Genomic DNA, 9,484 nt, shown 5'->3' with positions numbered 1-9,484 from the left:
TAGAGAACTGACTGCTGAAAGATATGCCAAGTTTTGTAGACAGTGTTGAAAAACTACACCAATAGGGGTCAGATCAGCCACTCTCCAAAAGAAATTAGACAGCGAATCTGCTGGAAATAAAATCAACCCTTCCTCATTATTTTTTCCTCTTTGTGTACTTTTCCTGGGTTGATGCCCAGGTCTGGGAAGAGGAGAATGGAAGAGGAGTTGGTTAGCTGAGTTCTTAGCATCTGTGTTCTTGGATCCCGCAGCCTTGGGAGCAGAAGGAGGTCAGGTCAGATTGGTTATAAGATTTTTAATTAATACACAGATTGTGTCCAGTGTACAGGTCTATATACAATAGAAAAATTTGTATCACATTCATTTATAAAAAGTTTGAGACTGCTCTTAGCCTTGTGCTTATTTAGTGATTGCAGAGTAAAAATAATGAGCCCTTTAACAGTTTTTAAGTTTGCAGTTGGTTCAAATAGCTTACTCAGTTCATTTCTTGGTCATTTTAGTCAGTTTTCTTTCTATCAGTTTTATTGTGTAATTTACATAAAATAAAATTAATTCCTTGTAAGGATACGGTTCAATGAGCTTTGACAAATGTGTACAGTCACATAACCACTGTCAGAGTCATTTTCATTGTTCCTAAAACTTCCTTTATTCTCCTTTGCAGTAAATATTCTACTTTCATTCTTATTCTCAGTGATCTGATTTTTGTCACTTACAGTTTCGCTTTTTTCTCAGAATGCTATGTAAATCAAATCTGTCTTCTTTGATTTAGCCTGATGCTTTTGAGGTTTGCCCCTATTGTTTCATTTATCGGTAATTTGTTTCTTTTTATTGCTGAGTGGTATTCCATTGTAGGAATGTACAATAATTTGTTTATTAATTCACTAGTTGATGCACATGTGAGTTATTTCCAATTTTTGCTAAGAATAAAGTTTCTATAAACATTTGCATGCAGGTCTTTACATAGATATATATTTTTATTTCTCTACGGTCCCAGGAATGGGACTGCTGGGTCATGTGGTAAGTATACATTTAACTTCGTAAGAAACTGCCACACTGTTACCCAAAGCAGCTGTGGCATTTTGCATTCTCACTAGCAAAGTATAGAAATTCCACCTTCTCTGTGTCCTTGCCACTACTTGGTATTGTGAGTGTTTTAAATTTTAGCTGTGTAGGCTGTACTCAGTGGCTCACACCTATAATCCCAGCACTTTGGGAGGTCGAGGTGGGTGGATCACCTGAGGTCAGGAGTTTGAGACCAGCCTGGTCAACATGGGGAAACCTCATGTCTACTAAGCAAACATACAAAAATTAGCCAGGAGTGGAAGCTCATGCCTATAATCTCAGCTGCTTGGGAGGCAGAGGCAGGATAATGGCTTGAATCCGGGAGGTGGAGGTTGTGGTGAGCTGAGATCACGCCACTGCACTCCAGCCTGGGTGACAGAGTGAGACTCCATCTCAAATAAATAAATAAAAAATTAGCTGTGTATAGTGGCATTTCATTATGGCTATAACTTATATTCCTTTAATGAGCAGTCATGTTGAGCCTTTTTTTGGCACTTATTTGACATGTATATTTTCTTTGGTGAGATGTATATTCAAATATTTTGCACTTTTTACTAATGGATTGTCTTATTGAATTTTGAGAATTCTTTATATATTCTAAATATGTTATTTATCAGATATAAATTTTGCCAATATTTTCTCCCAGTATGTAGCTTGTCTACTAATTTTCTTAGTGTCTTTTGAAAAGTGGAATTTGAAAAATTTCAAGTTATCAGTTTTTTCTTGTATAGTTCACAATTTTTTGTCCTATATAAAAAATCTTTGCTTAACTCAAGATTATGAAGATTTTATCTTATGTTTTACTTTAGTCGTTTTATAGTTTTAGATCTAGAAATCATTTTTTAAATTTTATTTATTTATTTTTTATTGTCATGGAAAATTGGGTTTTCATTTTTCCAAAAATTACACCAAAGTAAAGCAAAGTTCTAGTTGATGTGGGTGTGTTGTGAAGGCATTAGCAGTAGTGCCCTCACTACACACTCATTGGACAGTAGCACAACCCCAAGGAAAGAATGGTTAGCTCTATAAATCTTTAAATTTATGGCTATAATCCTTAGTGTAGAGTGCAAGGTAAAGGTTAAAGTTTTTTTTTTTTTTTTTTTTTTTTTTGTATGTGGATGTCAATTGTTTTAGTGGCTTTTCGCTTTAAAACGCTATCCTATCCCCATTGAAATAACTTGGTTCCCTCAGTGCAAATCAATTGACCGTATATGTGTAGGCCTATTACTGTTCCCATGGATTGCTATGTCTACGCTTATGCCAATACTTTGCGATACTGACTGATTACTGTAGTTTTGTAGTAAGTCTGGAAGTCAGGTTCCTTTCTTTTCCAAAACTGGAAAAGAAAAATAATTTTCTCCCCCTCCCTTCCCCTCTCCTTCCCCCGACTTCTCCTCCCCTCCCCTCCCCTTCCCTTCCCGTTCCATTAGACGGAGTCTTGCTCTGTCGCCCAAACTGGAGTGCAGTGGCGCGATCTCGGCTCACTGCAACTTTCATCTCCTGGGTTCAAGCGATTCTCCTGCCTCACCCTCCCCAGTAGTTGGGTCTACAGGTGCGCGCCACCATGTGGCTAATTTTTTTTTTAGTAGAAACGGGGTTTCATCACACTGGCCAGGCTGCTCTCAAACTCCTTACCCTGTGATCCACCTGCCTCAGCTTCCCAAAGTGCTGGGATTACAGGCATGAGCCACTGCGCCTGGCACCTATATTCTGTTTTTTCTTGGCATGTTTTTAGTCTATCCCATTGTTAGTATTTATAAAGTATATACATTGTATAAAAGATACAGAAGTCAGATTTCTTTTATTTTCCACCCTATTCATTTCCCAAGGTCCAATTTAAATTTCATTGTCAGCCCTACTGCCAAAAGTAGTCTACAAATTCAAGGCAATTACCATCAAAAACCACTGTCATTCTTCACAGAACTAGAAAAAACAATTCTAAAGTTCATATAGAACGAAAAAAGAGCCTACGTAGTTGAAGCAAGACTAAGTGAAAAAACAAATCTGGAGGCATCACATTACCTAATCTTAAACTACACTATAAGGCCATAATCACCAAAACAGCACGGTTCTGGCATAAAAATAGGTATATAGACCAATGGAACAGAATAGAGAACCCAGAAATAGACCCAAATACTTACAGCCAACTGATTTTCAACAAAGCAAATAAAAACAAAAGGTAGGGAAAGGATGCCCCATTCAACAAATAGTGCTGGGATAATTGGCAAGCCACATGTAGGAGAATGAAACTGGATCCTCATCTCTCACCTTATATAAAAATCAACATAAGATAGATCAAGGACTTAAATCTAAGACCTGAAACTATAAAAATTCTGGAAGATAACATCAGAAAACCCCTTCTAGACATTGGCTTAGCCAAGGATTTCATGAATAAGAACCCAAAAGCAAATGCAATAAAAATAAATACCTGGGACTTAATTAAACTAAAGAGCTTTTGCACAGCAAATGGAACAGTCAGCAGAGTAAACAGTAAACCCACAGACTGGGAGAAAATTTCCCCAATCTATACGTCTGACAAAGAACTAATATCCAGAATCTACAACAAACTCAAACAAATTAGCAAGAAATAAACAATCCCATCAAAAAGTAGGCTAAGGACGTGAATAGACAATTCTCAAAAGAAGATATATATATATATACACACACACACATATATACACACACACACACACACACACACACACACACATATATATATATATAAATGGCCTATACACATATGTTAGTGACATATCAATATCGCTAATGATCAGGGAAATGCAAACCAAAACCACAATGTGATGCTGCTTTATTCCTGCAAGAATGGCCATAATAAAAAAATAAAAAAATAATAGATGTTGGCAGGGATGTGGCAAACAGGAAACACTTCTACACTGCTGGAGGGAATGTAAACTAGTTCAACCACTATGGAAAACAGTGTGGAGATTTCTTTTTTTTTTTTTTTTTTTTTTTTGAGACGGAGTTTTTTTTTTTTTTTTTTTTTTTTTTTTTTTGAGACGGAGTTTCGCTCTCGTTACCCAGGCTGGAGTGCAATGGCACGATCTCGGCTCACCGCAACCTCGGCCTCCTGGGTTCAGGCAATTCTCCTGCCTCAGCCTCCTGAGTAGCTGGGATTACAGGCACACGCCACCATGCCCAGCTGAATTTTTGTATTTTTAGTAGAGACAGGGTTTCACCATGTTGACCAGGATGGTCTCGATCTCTTGACCTCGTGATCCACCCGCCTCGGCCTCCCAAAGTGCTGGGATTACAGGCTTGAGCCACCGCGCCCGGCCCGAGATTTCTTAAAGATCTAAAAGTAGTACTACCATTTGATCCAGCAATCCCACTACTGGGTGTATACCCAAAGGAAAATAAGTCATTATACGAAAAAGATACTTGCATCCTCATGTTTATAGCAGCATAATTCACAATTGCAAAAATGTGGGATCAACTCAAATGCTCATCAATTAATGAGTGGATAAACATATATATGTTCCATTATATATATATATATATATACATATATATATGTGTATATATATAATGGAATACTACTTAGCCATAAAAGAAATGAATTAATGGAATTATCAGCAACCTGGATGACATTGGAGACTATTATTCTTAGTGAAGTAACTCAGGAATGGAAAAACAAACATCGTATATTCTCATTCATAAGTGGTAGCTAAGCTATGAAGATGCAAAGGCATAAGAATGACACAATGGCCTTTGGGGACTCAAGGGGAAAGGGTAGAAAGGGAGCGAGGGATAAAAGATTACAAATTGGGCAAACTGGGTGCAGTATGCACTGCTCGGGTGATGAGTGCACCAAAATCTCACAAATCACCACCAAAGAACTTAGTCATGTAACCAAACACCACCTGTTCCCCAATAACCTATGGAAGTAAAAAAAAATTTAAAAAATTGGCTGGGCATGGTGGCTTATGCCTGTAATCCCAGCACTTTGGGAGGCTGAGGCAGGCAGATCACCTGAGGTCAGGAGTTTCAGACCAGCCTGACCAACATGGCGAAACCTCGTCTCTACTAAAAATACAAAAATTAATCTGGATGTGGTGGCAGGTGTGTGTAGTCACAGTTACTCAGGAGGCTGAGGCAGGAAAATTGTTTGAACCTGGAGGCAGAGGTTGTAGTGAGCCAAGATAGCACCATTGCACTCCAGCCTGGGCGACAAGAGTGAAACTCGATCTCAAAATAAAAATAAAATAAAATGAATCATTTATATTATGAGCCTATCTCACCAATCTCTTTTTCTTTCTTTCAGAAAGAATATAGACAGCTCTTTATATATAAATATATTTGAATTTTCCTCTATTATATCCCCTCAAGGCAAGGAAATGTATGTTACTCATGCTTGCATTATGAGCACTTAATATATAGGAGGTTATCGGTAAGGGCTGGTTAGATGAATTAGCGAATTAATGAAAAGGGTGGCCTACTTTGCCACAAACAAAATTGGAGAACGTACTTGATCTTAAATATCCTTTAAAGATCAGGTTCTTCTGGTCTCTGCTATTCTAAGTCCTGTTCTTTTCCCATTTTGCCCTGTTTCCCTGGATGATCTCAGTTACCATGACTTGAGTTACCATCTGCCGTATGTGAGTCCATCCTGAGTATTTTTAGTCCAGAGCTGTCTCCGGAAAGCCAGACCCATAATTCTAATTACTTATCAGGAAACACCAGCAGGTGCTTCTGCAGGCACCTCAAACTCAGTTTAGTCTGCCAAATCCGCCCACCTCATTCCATCCTCCCTCTCTCCCTTCTTTTTCTTCTCCTCTGATGTTCCCCAAACAAGGAATGACAACGTTATCCAGTCAATTGCACAAACACTTGTGTATGGTTAATATAGAACACATTGCCTGGTGCCTAGTAAGCACTCAATTAATATATATTGAGTAAAGAAATGTCACTCATTAAAATTTAGGCCAAATCAGTTGAAAATGATGGACTTGGTGATTACATTCAGAAATAACCTTAGCGTTTATAGTAAAAAGCTAGAATGAGAATAAGCTCTGGGGATTTCCTGTCTTTCACTTTTGCAGCCTTTGAAACATTAAGCGAGCCAACATCACTCATGAGGTCTGAGTTTAAGATCAGACCTAGAGGCTTATTATTTGTGATCCTCCATGAAACTGTCTGAAATGCTTTCCTTTAGACATATGGGACTCTGTCATTATGCCTGATCATGGACAGTCTTTATGTACATGCCAAGGTAAATTTTTCTGAAGTAAGCTTAGAGGGATTGAGGACATATCATGTGCTATCCTATTGGGAATAAGGCTGAGAACTAACCTTTCATTCTTCTATCCCAGGCTAATATTTGAGGCAACAGTTGCAGGGAAACAGCATGGTCTTTGGGCGTCACACTGGGGTGAGTCTGAATTCCAGCTCCTGAATTTACTAGCTTTGTGATTTTGAACAAGTTATTTAAGTTTCTTGAGTCTCACTTTCATCTATAATATGGAGACAATATTATGCATAGCATAGGGTTATTTGAAAGTAAATGTGTAATAAGCTAAGCATAGTCACTGAAACAAGGCGTCCTCACTAATATGAGCTTTTTTCCCCTTCCCTTGTTAGATGTGTAGTGATCTCTAAGTTACTCAACTCACCTTGTCAGTTTCCTCATCAGGAATGAAGTAATTATACTATCCACAGAGTTGACGTGGGGACTGAGTGATAGTGATTTAAAATGACTATCACCTGATATATAGTGATTAATCAATACTAGATCCCTTTCTTTCTTCCTTCTCAGTAAGGCATGGGAAATACCTGATTGTATTTTAAGTCTGTCGGAACTTTTAGGTGATCTGGGAAGATATGAACATGGAATATTATGGGTTTGCTCATATGTGTAACACAATACTGTTCAACAGAAATGACAAAGAGAGGAGACTTGCCATGTTCTCTCTGTGACAGTTGCATGCCCCAGCTGACATCATCAGCTTTGCCTTGGGGTTTTTCATCAGGGTGCATGTAACCAATGGAAAAGGACCAATGCCTGAAAAGCCTCATTGGTTACTTGGGGAGGGGGGGTGCCACATTTTTTTGATTGACGTAAGCATCAGCCAATCCTCATCCACTTATTAGCAGCACTTCAATTATTAATCAGGCAGCTGCTGACTTTGGCTAAATCAAGGTATCTTGCCCCACCCTGTGGACTACTATTTCTTCCTCCCTTCATTCTGCACAATGATCACCTCTCTACACCCCAAATATACTAATGCCATTTTGTTAAGAACCGAGTCTATTCGCTTCAAATAGCCAGGTTGTTGAGGGTTCTGCTGTTAGCAACTACAATAGTTACAAAAATGACTTGTATTTCTTTAGAAACACATGACTAGTAATGAGGGAGCTAGTAAAACTTCAGTGAGTATGACTTTATAATGATGTGAGTTGGGAAACAGGCATATATGAAGGCCAGTTTCTCTAGCAGGTGCAACATATTGAGATGATAACCATTGTAAAAAGCTATTTCCCAGGACGGGTGGGGTAACAGATGAATCTCATCAAATCTCATTGGCTTTACTATTACAGAACCTGTCAATAAACAGCTTACCTTTAACTGGCTGCCTCAGAAGCCTCCCTGTTTGAAATTCTGTGGGTGTGGAAAGAATGGGGGCTGGTAGATGGAGTCTGACTAGTAAGAAGAGGGAGTGGAGCGGAGCCCAGAGGGAGTTGAGCGGAGCCCATGGCAGCGGAGGCCGTAGTGGGAGTTTCCATGTAAGAAACTTTTGGTGTCTGGGAGCAAACGATTTATTACCCAAATCTCCCACTCACCTGATAGATTGCTCTTAGCATTTGCGTTATTGCGGGGCTGGGCGGAGGGGAGAGGGGGAAGACCTTATTTCTTAGAAAAAAAAATTGGTGAGGCAAATACAGGACATTCAAATACAGCAGTGGGAAGGAAAAGAAAGGGGAAAATGCACTTGGCAAGAATTCAGAGAGAGCGAAAGCCAATTGTCTTTATTGAAATGGCATTGAATTACAAACTCAAAGGAGATAGTGGCATCTCTTAGTAGAGAAAGAAAAAACCATGCCATCCCTACCCAGGAAACAGTGTAGGGAAAACAATAACAACAACTGTATGCGAGGTTTTGTTTTTTTTCTTATCTCCAAACAAAGAGGTCTGTGCTTGCTACTGAAACACCCTAAATAGACTGCGCACGTACCCTGGTGGTTCTAAATCCCCCTCAAGAGGGTGACTGGACCAGCCAGCCCTCTGCCCCCAACCCCTTCTGTTGGAGGCTCTGATGAGTCCCGCCTCTCTGCCCCAGCAGAGCCGGTTTCCCAAAGTCCCGCAGATGCAGCACGTTGCCAGAATATGCACTTTCGCAATGGGCGGCATCTCTGGCTCTCTGATAAACGGTCAAAAATGAGATCCTGGATGAGAACAATTAGAAACTTTACCCTCCAGGCAGCTCACAATTATAAACCACGTTCTTATTTTTATAAGGAATTAGCTACAGATGGGGTAGTGCTTGTCATGCTTTGAAACATTTCCTGTGTCTTTCTGGCATCACTCTGTTCTTGTTAGAATGCTGGCGCTTCTCACATCCCCACTACCGCGACCCCCCCCGCCCCCCCTCCGCCGGCCCACCTCTCTCTCTCTCGGTCTCTATATGTATATGTATATAGGTATTTTTTGGCTTGCCAATCTTCGCACCTTTACATACGTTACCCCGTCCTTTCATCTCCAAGATGACCTGAAATGACCTTTTGCTTGGCACGAGACGTGATTCAACTGATAATAAAAGAGTTTAGGGGGAGGGTAGGGGCGGTGGCTGTCTGCGCAGGGCAGAGGAAGAGCCGGTAGGGGGGCGGAGAAGGGGGGAACCATATCCATTTAAAGACGAATGCTGCTGCTTTTCGCTGTGCTATTTCCTGTAATTAATTTTCCACGTATCACCTATTACACGAAAAGATTTTTTTTTTTTTTTTAAGGCATACCACTCTCTTTGTTTAACCCGAGATCCCGGGTTGGTTAGACGCGGCGGTGCGGGGAGCGGAGGAGGGAGAGTGGGGGTGGGGGGCAGGCCGGGGGAGGCTGGGCGTCCCCCCGCAGAGAGGCCCGAGCTCTCCGCCGGAATGTGGGGTCGGAACCCCGCAGCTTTCTTTCTTTCTGCCTGGGTGTTTGCTGCTGGGAGCTTCTTTTCAAAGCCACGGCGCCTGCTAAGGTTCCCGCACACAGTTCCCTTCCATTTTCCATCTGCAGCCTTTGAGGGGTGTGGGCTTTTTCCAAAGCCTTTATTTCTTTGTCGTTTTAGGAAACCTCAGTTTTTGCACTGACTCCACAACTCCAAATGGATGCCGATAGCAAGTCTCATCGATCGTTCCCCTCCCCCCTCTTACTTAGGGAGAAAAAAAAAAAAAGAACAAACTATTTATTTGGATACTCAGCGAG

At 40.5% G+C, this 9,484-nt stretch overlaps 1 long non-coding RNA gene and 1 other non-coding gene across 2 annotated transcripts; both read right to left on the bottom strand.

Moving 5' to 3' along the window:
- Nucleotides 1-1,954: 1,954 nt before the first annotated feature.
- LOC119470377 lies at nt 1,955-2,080 on the bottom strand. Its single transcript, XR_005199268.1, has one exon. It is a non-coding gene; the product is annotated as a U4atac minor spliceosomal RNA (small nuclear RNA).
- A 6,104-nt stretch (nt 2,081-8,184) lies between these two features.
- Nucleotides 8,185-8,974, bottom strand: LOC108300681. Its single transcript, XR_001823546.2, has 2 exons — nt 8,747-8,974; nt 8,185-8,438 (listed from the first exon to the last, which is right to left on the bottom strand). It is a non-coding gene; the product is annotated as an uncharacterized LOC108300681 (long non-coding RNA).
- Nucleotides 8,975-9,484: the final 510 nt, after the last annotated feature.

This window comes from Cebus imitator, unplaced genomic scaffold, assembly GCF_001604975.1.
Source record: "Cebus imitator isolate Cc_AM_T3 unplaced genomic scaffold, Cebus_imitator-1.0 Scaffold28, whole genome shotgun sequence".
Lineage (NCBI taxonomy): Eukaryota > Metazoa > Chordata > Mammalia > Primates > Cebidae > Cebus > Cebus imitator.
This window is presented reverse-complemented; position numbering and strand designations above follow the sequence as displayed.